At 42.3% G+C, this 16,087-nt stretch overlaps 1 pseudogene across 1 annotated transcript; it reads right to left on the bottom strand.

The window, feature by feature from the left end:
• Nucleotides 1-421: 421 nt before the first annotated feature.
• Nucleotides 422-962, bottom strand: LOC311176780 (VIP36-like protein; annotated as a pseudogene). Its single transcript has one exon. The product of its transcript is annotated as a VIP36-like protein (transcript).
• Nucleotides 963-16,087: the final 15,125 nt, after the last annotated feature.

Raw genomic sequence — 16,087 nt, 5'->3', positions numbered from 1 at the left:
AACGCACAAGGAGTCACTGGTTTTCTGTTCTTTGCAGATTTAACATGAGAACAACAGTCCACTGAGTCCAACCACACTCAGTGGGGCTGTGAAATTCTTCTCTGTGATCTTGGTATCATAATAGCATGTAATTGCTCCCTTCTTCTTAGCTCCGAAGTGGAAGGACAGCAGGGAAAGGCGCAGAACAGCAGCACTACCCTGGGGTGGGTGGGCTTCTGCACCAGTCAGATGTCCGCAGGGATGAGCACGGGGAGGCAGTGTCCCTGCATGCAAAACCCCAGTGACATATCAGAATCACTGCTGAAGAAAGGAAAACACCTGCTGGCTCATGCCAGTGCCTATTGCTCCCATACTGCATGGATGATGGCCCCAGAGGTGGTGGCTGCAGGAGGACTTAGCAGAAAGACTTTTGTCTCTGATTCTAGAGTATGATACCAATGACAACAGCAGATACAGAAACACCAGAAAGAAAAAGACAACGAGGAAAAAGCCAGGCCCTTGGGGGTGGCTGTGGTTCTATCAAGTCAGGTAGCTTCATGTTGTCCACTGAAGGCAAGAAAACATGTCCACTCATCTTCTTTTCTGGGCTTCTCTTCACTGTCAGCTCAAACAACTTCAGGGAAATGAGGTTATGACTATCTGAGAGATGTCCAGTGATGGGGGAGGCACCAAGGCAGTAGCCCCAGGGCAGATGGACCCCAGGCACCTCAATGCAGTCCCTCCACTCATGCTTGCCCTTGATATCCATCATTGTCATCAAATACATCTTGACATAGTGAATCACAATGTAGCTGTCATAATGGGGATTGTCTCAATTGCTGTGCATCTCCCCAGCTCTGTAGACTCCCTGTCCTGCTCATGAGCACAGCCCAGGAGCCACTGTTCACCACAGGCGAGATGCAGGGGAATACCCGCTGGCTGCAGCTGATCCTTTGTGTGCTGGATTGCCAGGGTATCTCCATGAAGTCTTCTTCCCTTGTCAATGGATTTTGAAGTGTCCCTGCAACTCCCAGTCTCTCAGAAAACATGGACTTGTAAAAAATTATAGTGCAGCCACACCTGGAAAACTGCATTCACTTGCTTGCCATTATACCTCAAAGGAAACACCCCGTTGCTAGGGCACCCTGTTTACTTTGCCTGTCAAGGGTAAAGCAGATATACTGGGTCATCCCCATGGCCTTGACTGTGCAGCTCCACACTGAGGACTGCCCGCACTTTGCCCTCATAGAGCTGCAAGGGCAGCGTTCCCATTGCAACTGTGAGCCACCTGACTTGCCCTGGCCTCTGCCCACACCCCAACAAAGAAGGACAACATCCTGGGTCAACAAAAGCCAACGCCACCACCGGGAGCCTTCCAGAGCCCCATTGTATTTTTTAGACAAAAGATGTTTAGTGTAGACTTTTCTTTGATACATTTTAAACAGAAGATGTTTTCTTAACCAGTATTACTTTAGGTCCCTTTCTTCCAGGGGAGGCCATCAGACTGACGTTCAATAGAAAGATGCCTACACACAAGACATCTACTTTGCTTTTCCTACCTCCAACCTGAGAGCTCAGCTGAAAGGAACTTAACTGCTTCTTTTTTGCACACAAATTGTATTACAGTTCTTTTCTATTGAAGGTCTTACACACTAGAGTGTTTTATCTTTATGCAGCAAATGGCAGAACCCATATGGTGTGTACAGGTTTGGGGGTACTGGGGTACCCCCCCTTCTGCCTGCTAACAGAGTGTCGACATTAATGCATAATGGACTCTTATCCTGGTAATTCTGGGAATGGAAATGGCAGAAGAAGGTGAGGCTCATGGGCAAAGAAATAGAATAGGAGAACAGAGTGCACTGAATTGTGGTTTGGAGGGGTAAAGTGGGAAAACTGTAGCCCGAAGAGCAAGTAGGATGGAAGTGGCCAATTAGGGAGGGTGGTGGCCATGGGCCAAAGGAAAGGAAGAGGAGTAAATGAGTGTGCTGCCTTGTGGCACTGTTGTAGAAATAAATTCTTGCCTTTTATCCAGGCAGAGGAAGAACAAGTGGTATTTCAGGAATGGTGAGGTCAGGAGAAGCTTTATTACTCATGCATACGTTCCCAGACCTGGGTAGCCCCATAAGGTCTGAGCACCCATTTAAAGACCAAGGGTTCCTTTTATACACAACTGTCTCCATTTCTGTTACATTGATAACATCGTTTTTTAGCAGGCACAACCATTTGCAGCAAATTCCCAGACAAGGAGAGCAAGGCAAGGGGGGAAAGATGCAGGCATTCGGGGATGGCCTTGGAGAGACAGACCAGCTTGGCTGGCTGCCCGACCTTGTAGATAAGAGTGCTGAGGCCCTAGCCATGAATCATGAAGGGGAAGGAGCTGTAAGTAAGCGAACTTGTTGATTATGCCTGCATTGGAATTTTCATTGCACCTGGGCTGTAAGTTCTGCTGGAATCTTTATAATATATTTTCTCATCAGCAGGGAGAGTAACTCAGAAGGGCAGAATGATGATGACGCCCAGGGCAGGGGAAGGGTGGGGAGGTGTGTGCAAAGGCAGGAGGAAGTAGCTAAAAGGGAGGAGGGGCGAGTAAACTGTCAAAGTGCAGAATAATGGAGAGGTCCCTCCTTAATGAAAGACAGAAGTTTTTGAACGCCAAGGGGTAAAGGAAAGGGTCATGAGGGAAGAAGCACAGAAAAGCGCAGGGAAGGCCTGCCTTGTGGCAAGTAGGAGGCAATACAGCAAAAGGGCTGAGAAAGGGACTATGGCAAAGCGGAGTGATGAGGCAGAGGGCCAGACGGGGACGGCGGGCGCCACCTGGTGGCAAGGAGGAGCAATGTGGCGAAAGCGAAGAATTATGTGTTCTGAGCGCGAAGGGAAAAGGGTGGGGCCATGCAGAGGAAGGCGTGAAATGGGCCAAGAGCAGCTTGGGGCAGGTGGAGTTGGAGTTAAAAGCCTTGAAGACAGCTAGGATAGAATGAAATGCTGGAAAGGATGAGATTAAATATGTGCTATCATTCATGCCTGAGAAAATAAAGTCATACCACCCTTCTACAGAGAACTTAATTTTTTTTTAAAGATTTATTTATTTACTTGTACAAAAACTGGGGTACAGGTCAGAAGTGTGGGAGGGTGAGAGAATTCACCAGAGACAGAGAGGGAACAGAACAGGCAGACTGACCAAAGACACTGCTGAGAGGTGAGGCAGGAGAGGTCCGCCACGCCATGTGGGTATCTCCCTGGCTGGCTGGGAATTGAACCAGCGCTGCAGAAGCTGCGGACAGCTTCACAGCACGGCGCTCAGCTACTGTGCCATGGGGGAGCCCATGCAGAGAACTTTTAATTTAAAATATTTATATTTTATTTTTAATAGAAATAGTAATTTTTTTTGGGGGGAGGAATGACCTAAGGATACTTTCAAACACAGATAAAATCTTTGTGTTATAATGTTCACTGACACTTTTTATAGTTAACGAAAGATTGGAAACAAATGAAAACTAATGAAACAAATGAAAGCTAAATGAAAACTCCAGAGAATGGTTAAATAAATTACAGTATATACATAAGCCAAATGTAGCAATTAGATAAAATATTTATGAAGTTTTTAATGATATGGAAAATACTTGTTATGTTAAATGATGAAAGTAGAAAATAAAATTCTACAGACAATGTAACTCCATACATAATATTTATACTATAATGTACTGATATACTCTCTGTATATAGAATAGAATGAAAAATTATTACTTTGCATCAAGTGGAATATTGCACAGCCATAAAAATAATTAGGCACTGGCTGCATCCAATAATTAATCTTGTTCAACATATTGTTAAGTGAATCAAGATATAAAATGAACGTAATTATTTTATTTAAATTTTAAATACCAGGGCCTCCACTGGTGGCGCAGCGGTTGAGCACTGGGCTGCGAAGCTGCCCGCAGCCTCTGCAGCGCTGGTTTGATCCCGGCCAGCCAGGGAGGGTCCCACATGGCGAGCAGACCTCTCCTGCCATGCCTGCTGCTCCCCTCAGCAGTGTATGTCATCAGTCTGGCTGTTCTGTTTGCCTCTCTGGCTCTGGTGAATTCTCTCACCCTCCGGCGCTTCTGACTGTACCCAGTGCTTGTATAAATAAATAAATAAATAAATCTTTAAAAAAATAAAAAAAAATTTAAATACCAAAATTAAAATCATGTTTTAATTATACACTTAGTGATACATACTTAGGTGCTAAATTATAATGATGAGCAAGGGAAATAATTTTTTTGAAGATTTATTTATTTATGCATACAAGAGCAGGGGTACAGGCCAGAGGTTTTGGGGGGTGATCTACTAGAGACAGAGTGGGGAGTAGAACAGGCAGATTGACAGAAATACACTGCTGAGGGGAGCAGCTGGCGAGGCAGGAGAGGTCTGCAGTGTCACGTGGGTTGCTCCCTGGCTGGCCAGGGATTGTACTCATGCTGCAGAGGCTGTGGATAGCTTCATAGTGCTGTGCTTAACCCCTTGCACCACCAGGGAGGCCAAGGGAAATAATTTTAATGTAAGTCATACTGTTACTTTGGAGGAAGATTATTATATTGTGTGATTTTATGTTTCTTGGCCCAGTTAATGGGAGTTCATTTCATAAATCTTAAACTCTACATTTATACTATCCTCCCTTACATACAAATATAATATTTCACATTTTAAAATACTGGAAAATACTAGGAAGTAAACTAACTCATAAAAGTATTTATCTTTTGATGGAAAACTCATAGTTGACTTTGTTCATTATATTTTATTCTATTTTTCAAATTTTTTTTTATAATGTACACAATTCCCATTTGTTATCAGAACCAGCCAACTGAAACTAATGAAAAAATCATTGCTGAAATTGCCTCCCTGCTCTGTGGCAAGTGAAATGTAACTGGTAAAATCCGTTTTAAAAGTCTTAAGAATTCCATTGTGGTTACAGAAAAGCATTTAAGGATGAAACTATGGGATTCTGCCAGTAAAGCCAAGTGTGGAGCAGAGGGGCATTTGGGGTGTGAATGTCAAGGTCACCTCATTTTTTTTTTAATTGAAGGGGTTTGGGTTTCTACCCTGAACTTAAGTCCCCACTAGTTTGTAAATACCAATAAATATTTTGCTTTTTTTCACTTTTAAATTTAGAAATGTATTCTGTTTAATCCATAGCTTTATACAGCTTTAGTTAAAAAAAAAAAAAAAACAAAAACAGTGAAATCAAGACCCTACTTCGGTGTCTGGGCCCTTTCCAGCTTTCAAATGCAAGCATTCTGTTAGTTGCATGTACCTTTGGGAAGTGCGAGACAAAATTATGAATAGAGCTGTTAGTGGGCAGGGTTATGGGGCACCCGGAACCGCCAAACCTGTCTGCTCTAAAGGGGTTCTGCCATCTGCTGCATAAAGATAAACATACTCTTAGTGCATAAGACCTTCAACGGAAAAGAACTTTAATACAATTAGTGTGCAACAAAGAGAAGGAATAGAATAAAGTTAAAACAGTTTCAAATGAAGTGTCCCAAGATACCCATACCCACATGGGAAAATGCCCAGCCAAACAGAGTTGGTCCAAAGCAGGAGCACTAAGACCCAAAAGCTTGCCACAAGCCTAAGGCACCTTCTGGAGGGGAACCATAGGAAAGGGGTAGAAGTGGACAGGCAAATCTGGAAGAAGAAGAGCAAAATCAAAATAAAAATCAAGATAAAGGCTGCCACTGTTAGCCTTCCCACAAGCTGTCACCCATGACTGTCTACAAGTATCTCCTTCTATGTCCCCCAGTCCCTGGTACAAGTCCAAGGCCGAGAAGCAAGTGAGACTTCGTCACATGTCTCTGCTCCATGTGCCTCCTCCAAATGTCTTCTTCCGTTTTCTCAACCTCTCTCTACTTCGAGTCATCTTCTCCTCCTTGTTCAGCTCCACCCTTTCTTGGGTGGGGCAAGGAACCTGACACCTCCCCTTTCTAAGTGGATATCACACTGTTATAAAGCCATGACATCTCATAAAACAGAATTTTATATAACTGAAAGATCCTTCCTGTGACTACTTAAATACCTTTACAAAAAAGAAAAAAAAAATACATTGAACATGATAGAATGAAATTCCTGTGCTCCAAATCAACTTGTCAAATATCAGTATAAATCTAGCCTCCTAGTAGACAGCGTGCTTTCATTTTTGTCTCCTTCTAGAGCTCAATTCCTGATTTATTTCAGCAGAGACTCCACAGGCAACAGAAAAGTTTGTGGCATTGAAATATTCACTTATATTTTTGTGATAGTTTGACAGTGGTTTTAATTCTGGGCAAGCTTGCAACCAACCATACAAGGTCAGAAGCATCATAACTGAAATGGGTACTGAGACGCAAATAAGAAAAAGGGAGGAAAAAAGAAAGAAAACCCTTTGTGAATAACCAGGTGCTTTAAAGGAACCATAAGAATGCCAAAAATATTTAACCCCCCTTTTTAAAAAAGGGGATTTTTTTTTTTGCTTAAACATTTCACTCTAAATTAATTTGTTAGTTGTCAATGAAGGAATGTCATTTGGACACCTTTGCAATGTCTATCCATGCTCCCCCCTTTTTTTAGATGGCAAATTTTAACCTAGCAATTTTTTTTTAAGATTTATTTATTTATGCAGATGTGGGCGGTGAGAGGATTCACCACAGATAGAGTGGGGAACAGAACAGGCAGATTGACTGAAATACACTGCTGAGGGGAGCAGCGGGCAAGCCAGGAGAGGTCTGATGTGCCATGTGGGTAGCTCCCTGGCCAGGGATCGAACTTTAGCTGTAGTGGTTGTAGAGAGCTTCATAGTGCTAAGATTTAACCCCTGACACTACCAGGGAGGCCCAGCTTAGCAATTATTACAACAAACGTTATAGTCTAAAGCTCAACACATTTTAGCAATTTGAAATTGAATGTGTACAAACCCAGTAAAATTTACATCATAACAAAGAGTTCCACCTAAGACTGTGGAGACACTTGAGCGTTCCACATTGATCTCAGAATTTTTAGGTTAACTCTATTTTTAGAGAAGACATGGGATATTTGGCTCCATTTCAATATGAAATGTCATGTTGTAGCAGGACTGCCAGGTGGGTGTCCCCATGGTGAGAGTTCCATCCTCATTTGTGAGTGCTTCCCAGGGATGGCGACTGGAGTGGAGTTAGTGCCTTGCTGCAGGAACCTGGTGGACAAAAGAGGACAAGGTGGAGAGAGGACAAGCTGGGCTGAGAGAGGACAAGGTGAGCCAAAGTGAGGGAAGGTGGGGACATCTCCTGGTGAGCTGTTAACTATGGAGGGGGACCCCGTGGAGATCAGTACCCAAAGGAGGACTCAGAGGACCCAGTGGAGAGAGGGCTTGATGTGAAAAACTGGGGATTTTGGGGGCTCATTTATGTGCAATAAGTAATGTAGGGGTCTGGTTTCATTCCTGAGCAGTCCACTGGGTCATAATCTGTACTGTGAGAAGATCCCAGGAAACCCATGGGCACCTGGAAGTCTGCTCACTGCTGTATACTGAATGCTCTGAGGGGAAAACTCAGTAAGGAGGAGGGAAAAATGCACTCACAGTCACCTCACCCTGCACCACTATACTCAGGACACCCCTGGTCCTGCGAGGAAGTTGGCCTGTTGCCCACTAATGGGGCCTCACATGGTCACCTGAGAACTCCTACATCTTTGCCTCTGGAGGGGTGTGACAACCACTCTGCATCCTGCAGAGCCCGCAATAACTAATGCCTGCAATGCGGTGTCATCCCAGTAATCAACAGGTCCCTGATATTTGAAAGAGATTTGTAGGGCTGCTCTAGCACTCTCCCCTCCAGAAGGTACAGTTCCACAGATATGCACTTCCAATTCACATTTAATTAAGAAAGGAGAGAGAGGCACTGACAGGCAGGGACCCCAAGACTATAGTCTTGGCCAAAAGAGAAGGGATTTAGGGCCAGAGAGGCCCAGGTGGGAGTCATGGTTTTCCCCTTCAATTTCTGAGTCTGTTTCCTTACAAGGGAAAGTGTCCCTCTACTTTAGAGGTATGCATGGTGCATTCACCTGTTATTTACTGAGTGCCCACTATCTGCTAGAAGCTGAGGATACAAGCTGAGCTGACAGCTCAGAGCACCCTGGGGAGCAATCAGATACACACAGGCAACTTCAACAGATGGTCACAAGGACTGTGACAGGAAACTTGACATGCCATATTCTTCCCTGTAAGGGGCACCTGACACAAACCTGAGGGGGTGAGGTCAGTCAGGGATACCTAAAAAACAGCTAATCTGAGGACTTACCCTTGAAAAAGAATCAGTCAGGTGAATGGGGGAAAGAAGAGAGAGAACGAGCATGTAAAAGAGAGGCCGGAGGTCTAGGAAAGCCAGGGACAGATAACAAGAGTCCATAAACTATGTTTAGAGGCTTGGACTTTATCCCGAGGACAGTGCAAAACAATGAAGAGCTTTACAGCTTTAAATAATGACATAACACAATAGGTTTGCCTTTTAAGGGACAGACTCCGGGGCAGCCCTCAGTAAACTGTGGGTTTCTTTCCTTTTCTCTTCCAGCTAGGTAAAGGTAGGAAGACATGAAGTCAACCCACCCAGAACAGTAATAATACATTACTGCTTTCTATTAGCAAAGTCAGACCACAAGTCTGGTTTCAGAAAGGACAGTCCATTGCAAGAGTGAATGAAAAAGTCCTGCGATTTTCAACAGTGGATGACCAATAATCAAGGCTTGCAGATTTTACTGACACATGTGACCAGAGAGACAGGGCTGATATGTGATTTAACCTTTATTACCAATTTCATGTTTTGAATTTCCCGACTTAATTCCTAAATTTGATTACTTTATAAACCATACTGACACTATACTGGAATTTAAAAGCCACTTATGTGCAACCTTTTATCTGGGTGTCACCATAATGCAGCTGACAAAGGAACAACCCTACTTAGATTTACATCAAAGGAAAGGTGGGAGAATGTCCCAATATTACAATAACTTGTCATATATCATTTTTTTAAAAGATTTATTTATTTATTTATACAAGCACTGGGTATAGTCATAAGCGTGGGAGGGTGAGAGAATTCACCAGAGCCAGAGCAGGGAACAGAACAGGCAGACTGACAAAGCACACTGCTGAAGGGAGCAGCAGGCACAGCAGGAGAGGTTTGCATGCCATGTGGGACCCTCGCCGGGGGCCGGGGATCGAGCCAGTGCTGCAGAGGCTGCAGGCAGCTTCGCAGCCCAGCGCTCAACCGCTGCACCACCAGGGTGGCCCACTTGTCCTATATTATATAATAAAACACCTTCTATTACTGAAATATTCCTTCTTCATCTTCTGCAGACAAACCTACTGTGTCTTTTTAGAAAAATAACACCTAAGTATTTTTCCCCCCAATTGTCTGTTTTATGAATGTTCCATAACAGTAAAAAAAGTTACACATCCAGATGAGACTCACTATTTATATATAATTTTACTTCATTTCAATTTTGGGATGAATTATTTTGTTGCCAGATCAAAACGAGAAAATTATAGTTGCCTGAGCCGTATGATTAGATAATAATGCATAAATAAGATTACTTTTAGATACTATTACAACATTGATTATGACTCTCTTTTTTGGCATGGAAGAACTGGGGTATAAATCAGAGGTGCAGGGGGTGAAAGTATTCACCAGAGACAGAGTAGGGAGCAGAATAGGTAGGTTTACTGAAATACACTGTTAAGGGGAGCATCCAGCGAGACAGGAAAGGTCTGCTGTGCCTATGTGGGTTAGCTACCAGGCTGGGTAAAGAACTCAGGCCATAGTGGTGATAGTGCTGAGACTTAACCTCTAAGCCACCAGCTAAGCCCCTGATTATGACACTATATTAGCATGGATTCTTTTCCATTTATATGTCATAATAAAAACTATCACATATTAAGTCTCATTTACCTGAGCATCTTGTTCAACCTGAGCTTAATCAACTCCAGCATCAGGGTTTCTATTGGCCTAAATAGATAATAGGTAATCGTATTGCATTACATGAGCGTTTTCATGCAAAAGGAGAAAACAGACATGTCAGGCCTCAGAATTTTTAAATCAAACTGTAAATAGTCTCTACCCAAAACCTGAAGGAGAACCACCATGAAGTATCCCCCACCTGAAAACTTAACATCACTAGTCATTATGGAAACACAAATTAAAACTATAATCACAATCCTCTTGACACACATTCCAATGACTATAAATAACAAACAAAATAACAAATATTGGCAAGTATGCTTGTGGAAATGTAAAATGATGCAGTCTATGCTTAAAATAGTTTGGCGGCATTTCCCAAAAGAGTTAAATATAGTATTGCCATATGCGTAAGCATTTCCATGTCTAGATATATACCCCAAAGAACTGAAAGCAGGTGTTCAAGCTAAATTTTGTACACAAATATTTATAGCAGCACTGCTCATAATAGCCAAAGGTATAAACAGCGCAAATGTCCATCAGTGGGTAAATGGATAAACAAAGCATGGTAGATCCATAAACTTGAATACTATTCTGCTATTTAAGGAAGACAGTAAATTGGTGCAGCTGTAATGGAAAGCAGTATGGCAATTCCCTTAAAAACTAAACATAAAATTAACATTAGACACAGTAATTCCACTTAAGGGAATATACCCAAATGAATTTGCAAGTAGTGACTCAAAGAGATACCTGTACACCCATGTTAATAGCAGCAGTATTTACAAAGTGTCAATATCTTGAAGCATCTGGTGTCCAAGGGATGAACAAATGTAAAAACAAAGTGTGGTCTGTCTATATGTCTGTCTATCTAACTGTAATATTCAGTCTTAAACAAGGAAGTAAATTCTGATAAATGTTACAACTTGTAGGAACCTTGGAGTCATGATAATAAGTTTAATAAATTGCTCAGGAGCCTCCCTGGTAGCCCAGGGGTTAAGTCTCAGCACAATTACCTCTATGGCCTGAATTCAATTCAGGCCAGGGATCTACCCACATGATACAGCAGACCTCTCCTGCGTCGCCTACTGCTCCCCTCAACAGTGTATTTCAGTAAATCTTCCAGTTCTGCTCCCTACTCTGTCTCTGGCAAGTCTTCTCATCCCGTTGCACCTCTGGCCTATACCCCAGATCTTCTACGCCAAAAGTAAAATAATTAATTAAAATTAAAGAATTTAAATAAATAAATAAATAAATAACCCAGTCACACTGGGAAAAATGTAGAGAAATTCCACTTCTATGAATAACCAGAGTAGTCGAATTTAGAAACAGACATAGAATGTGGTTGCCAGGGATGAGGGGAAAGAGGCATGGAGAGTTAGTGCTTAATGGATAGGGTTTTAGTGGAGAAATGAAAAGGCTCTGCTGACAAGGGTGGGGATAATTGTACAACAATGTGCATGTAGGGTTTCCCTGGTGGCACAAGGGGTTAAGCACAGCACTGTGAAGCTATCTCTCCAAAGCCTCTGCAGCATGAGTTCGATCCCTGGCCAGGTAGCTAACCCAAATGGCACAGCAGACCTCTCCTGTCTCGCATACTGCTCCCCTCAGCAGTGTATTTCAGTCAATCTGCCTGTTCTGTCCCCCACTCTGTCTCTGGTAAATCCTCTCACCATCCTGCACCTCTGGTCTGTACCCCAGTTCTTATAAGCATAAATAAATCAATTTTTAAAAAAATGTGCATATAAAGGGTTTAGAGGTAAATGGTATGTATATTTTATCACACGAAATAAATAAATGAAGTACTGACATACCACATGCATTAACATGAGAAAGGGGTCTGCAAAGATGACAGCTGAGTGAAGATGTCCAGCCCACCTCCTCCTCATATTTATAAACAAATTACATTAAAACAAAGACAGCAACTTCATGGGCCTCCCCTGTGGCGCAGTGGTTGAGCGCTGGGTTGCCAAGCTGCCCGCGGCCTCTGAGGCACCGGTTCGATCCCCAGCTGCTCCCCGGCCACCGGAGGAGGGTCCCACATGGCGCGCAGACCTCTCCTGCTGCCCGCTGCTCCCCTCAGCAGTGTACTTCGGTCCTTCTGCCTGCTTCGGTCCTTCTGCCTGCTCTGCTCCCCGCTCTGGCTCTGGTGAATTCTCTCACCCTCCGCACTTCTGACTGTACCCAGTGCTTGTATAAACAAAACAAACAAACAAATAAACAAATAAATAAAAACATGTCTCTATTAAAGAAAAAAAACTCATTACTTTTAAAAAAAAAAAAAAAACAAAGACAGCAACTTCAGTGCTTACCTGGAGAGCTCTGGATCAAGATGTAGTCTACCCACCTAATGTAACACTATTCAGCCATATAGAAATGGCTGAATATTACCATTTATAACAAAATGGAAGGAATTTGAGGGACTCATTTGTTGTAAAGCAAGCCAGAATGACAAACACAATTGTTGGATATTTACATAGCAGATGAGCAAACAAAACAAAATACTTAATAAGAACTACTGGACTCTATGAAACAAGTGAGGTTTCTGAGGTTAAGAGGGAAGGGGAGAGAGAAAGAGTCAAAGGAAAAAAAATGTCAGGTACTAATAGGTATTATGAAGAAAAGGTCTGGAAAATAGATTAAGGTTACAGAGGTGCTATTATAGCTAGAGTGATCTAGCAAGATCTCTCTGAGGGGGTAGTAATTTGACAATGAGCTGAAAGAAGTGATAAAGTGGGCACTTCAAGCAGAAAGACCATCAAGTGCAAAAGACCTGATGTGTCTTATTTTTAGCAGTATCAATAGGGTCAGTTGGAGGGAAGTGGCACAAAATATAGAAATTAAAGTTGAAATACTAGCCTGCTTTTGTCATGGTTACATTATAATGCACCATAAAAATGATGACTTTATTTCCCTCTTGGTTTGATACCACCAAAGAAGTCAGCTCCGACAATGAGAAACTTTAAAGCATTCACGCAGGCAAATAGGCTATAGAGGTGGGAAAAAATGCATCAACATGGAAACCTAATGAAAGAGGCCAAGCAAAAAAAGACCACCCAGATTGTAAGCATGTGTACACGTTAAATACATCAAGGTTGTGAAAAGGAACAACAGTTTCAAAAGAGAAATCTATATCAGAATGGACTAATACATTTTCACACAGTTGGGGTAGGTGGTGAAAGTTGAAATGGGCCTGTGGATTGGATTATAACATGGAAACCATGGGGATTTTCTTATTGGGGTTATGCTGGGGCTCCCTGGGAGATTGTCTGTTTGGAATAAAACATACTGGAATATTTCACTTTAAGTGACATACATGGTTAAAGCACATATGCTGGGGAACATGAGTATAGTAATATTAGCATTCCCACTGTTGTTTGTTATTTGGACATTTGAAGTAACTGGAGGATAAATTTCTACTCCATAAACAACAGAGAAGACAAATTTCTACTCCAAGTGCCACTCCATAAACAACAGAGAAGACATGAAAATTTATTATGCAGGTTAAGCCTTGACTATATACTGTTGGTCCAATGTCATACAGCTAAACACCCGTATAGGAACCACACATTAAGAGACACTGTGGGAAGATTCTTCTAGTAGCCACTGTGTCTTGGGTGTTGCAGATGACCCAGGATGTGGTAGGAACAGCAAGACTTTTCTAATTGCAATTTTCCAAATCACTCCACTGAAAGCTGTTAGAAATGAATTCAGTAGTTACAGAACACAAAATCAATACACAAACTCAAATGCCTTTCTATACACAAACAACTACCCATCGTAAAGAGAAAATAAAAAAAAATCCCAATTATAATTGCATCAGAAAGAACAAATACCCAGGAACCAGTTTAACTGAGGAGGTAAAAGACCTGTACCTCAGACACTATAAAACACTGTTGAAAGAAATTGAACATCAAAACAACACAAATAAATGGAAAGATAACCTCTGCTCATGATTGCAAGAACATTGTTGAAATGCCCAGACCACCCAAAGCATCTATGGATTCAATGCAATGCTAGCCACATCCCAAGGACTTTTCCCATAGAAACAGCAGAAACTGCCCTAGATTTCTAATGGAGTCCTACAGACCTGGAACAACCAAGAGCAAAGAACAGCTGCAGCATCACCTCAAGGACTTCCCACTGTTTCAAGGCTGCAGCGATAAGAACAGTGCATTGTAGGGACAAGCAATGTCAGGTAGCAACAATGAAGAAAAGGCTAGAAAGTGGTGAAAGTTAGAGGGTGGAGCATTTTAGACAGAATGGCCGGAAGGTCTCTACGAGTGATGTAGTGAAACACGACAGGTCTCTCTTCCTGCCCCATCAAATAAGCATTCCTATCTGTTGCATTTAACAAGTTTGTCTTGTTACATTCTAAGGAAAAGGAAGGACATAAGGAAATTAAACATCTAAGGAAGTTAAACATCAGGTGTTAACAAAGCAGTATGGCACCCACCCGAAATCTCCTATGCCTGCATCAAAAGAAAAGGACATGGCGACCCTTGTCCATCTCCATTTGTCGAAAAATTAAACTACTTCCTTCTCCTCAAACTGTTTCCTTTTATTGGCTGAAGGAAACTGAGGCCGGCGTTTGGTATCATGAGGAGGTAGTTATGTTGGTGAGCAGAAAAGGTACTGCAGGACTATAAACCTTGCATGTTCTAAAAGGGTTCTGCCATCTGCTATATAAGACAAACATACTCAGTGCGTAAGACCATCAATAGTAAAGAGCTTTAATACAAAGTAATAATGTGCACTAGCAAGAGATGAGAAAGAATATAGTTAAAATAGTTTCCTCATGAAATATCCAGTTACCCATGCCCTTGTTGGTAAATGCCCAGCCAACCGGGGTTGCCCAGAGCAGGGCTGTTGAGGCCTGAAAACTTGCCACAAGTCTAAGGCACCTCTGGCAGGGAAACAGAAAAGGGGCAGAAGAGGAGGGGCAGATTTGGAAGGTAAGGAGCAAAATCAAAGTACAAGCCATTATAGAGGCTGTCATTGTCAGCTTCCCCACGGGTCTCCTTCAAGTGTCTCCTTCCATGTCCCCACATCCCTGGTTTAAGTCCCAGGCCAATCATGTCTCTGTTCCATATGCTTCCCCCACGTTTTCTTTTCTCCTTTCAGCCTTCTTTCCCAAGTCCTTTTTAGCTTCTGCTAGCTGCTCAGAGAGAATCTCAAATGCAAAAGTTCTGAGTATATATCTTGCAAATGGGCTGTGGAGATGGCAAAAAAATAATGCACAAACTGAAAAACCTCCTAAGTCAAAGAGGCCATCCAGAAAAGACCACCTAGATTGGAGTCATCCCTATGCTTTAACTCCAGCAAGCTATGAAAGTGAGGAAAAGACTCAGGAACACTTTCAGGAAAAGGAAAGTGGATGTGAATGGAATAAGACATTTTCTTTTTTTTAAAGATTTATTTATTTATGCATACAACTGAGGTACTGGCCAGAGGTGCAGGGGGTGAGAGGATCCACCAGAGACAGAGTGGGAAACAGAACAGGACGATTGACTAAAACATACGGCTGAGGGGAGCAGCAGGCAAGACAGGAGAGGTCTGCTGCACCATGTGGGTAGCTCCCTGGCCAGCTAAGGATCAAACTCAAGCAGCAGAGGCTGTGGGATAGCCTCACAGTACTGTGCTTAACTCCTTGCGACACCAGAGAGACCCCTGGAATAAGACATTTTCACACATTTGGGGCAGGTGATGAAAGTTGAACTGGGCCTGTTAATTGGATCACAACGTGGAAGCCTTGATGCTTTACTCATTGGGGATCCCTGGAATTCTTTTTTAAATACACGATGGAATATTGTAATGGAAATACAATAGAATTTTTCATGTTAAGTCAAATATATGACAAATTAATGATGCTGGGAATCTTTGTGTAGAGATAAAGAGCATTTGTACTACTATTAAAGTTTTTTGTGCAGTTTAAGTTAATGGAAAGTAAATTACTTTTTAAATGCCTCTTCATAAAAACAGAGAAGATAATGAAATGTGTATGGAATACAAGGCCTGACAAGATACAACCCATCAAATGTTGTGGAGTTAAGTGCCCTGCCCTTGTAGGATACACATGTCATTAAAAGACACTGTGGGAAGATTCTTTTTTTTTTTTTTTTTAGATTTTTTTATTTATTTATGCATACTAGAATTGGGGCACAGGGCAGAGGTGC

Source organism: Talpa europaea, assembly GCF_964194135.1.
Source record: "Talpa europaea genome assembly, chromosome: 9".
Taxonomy (NCBI): domain Eukaryota; kingdom Metazoa; phylum Chordata; class Mammalia; order Eulipotyphla; family Talpidae; genus Talpa; species Talpa europaea.
This window is presented reverse-complemented; position numbering and strand designations above follow the sequence as displayed.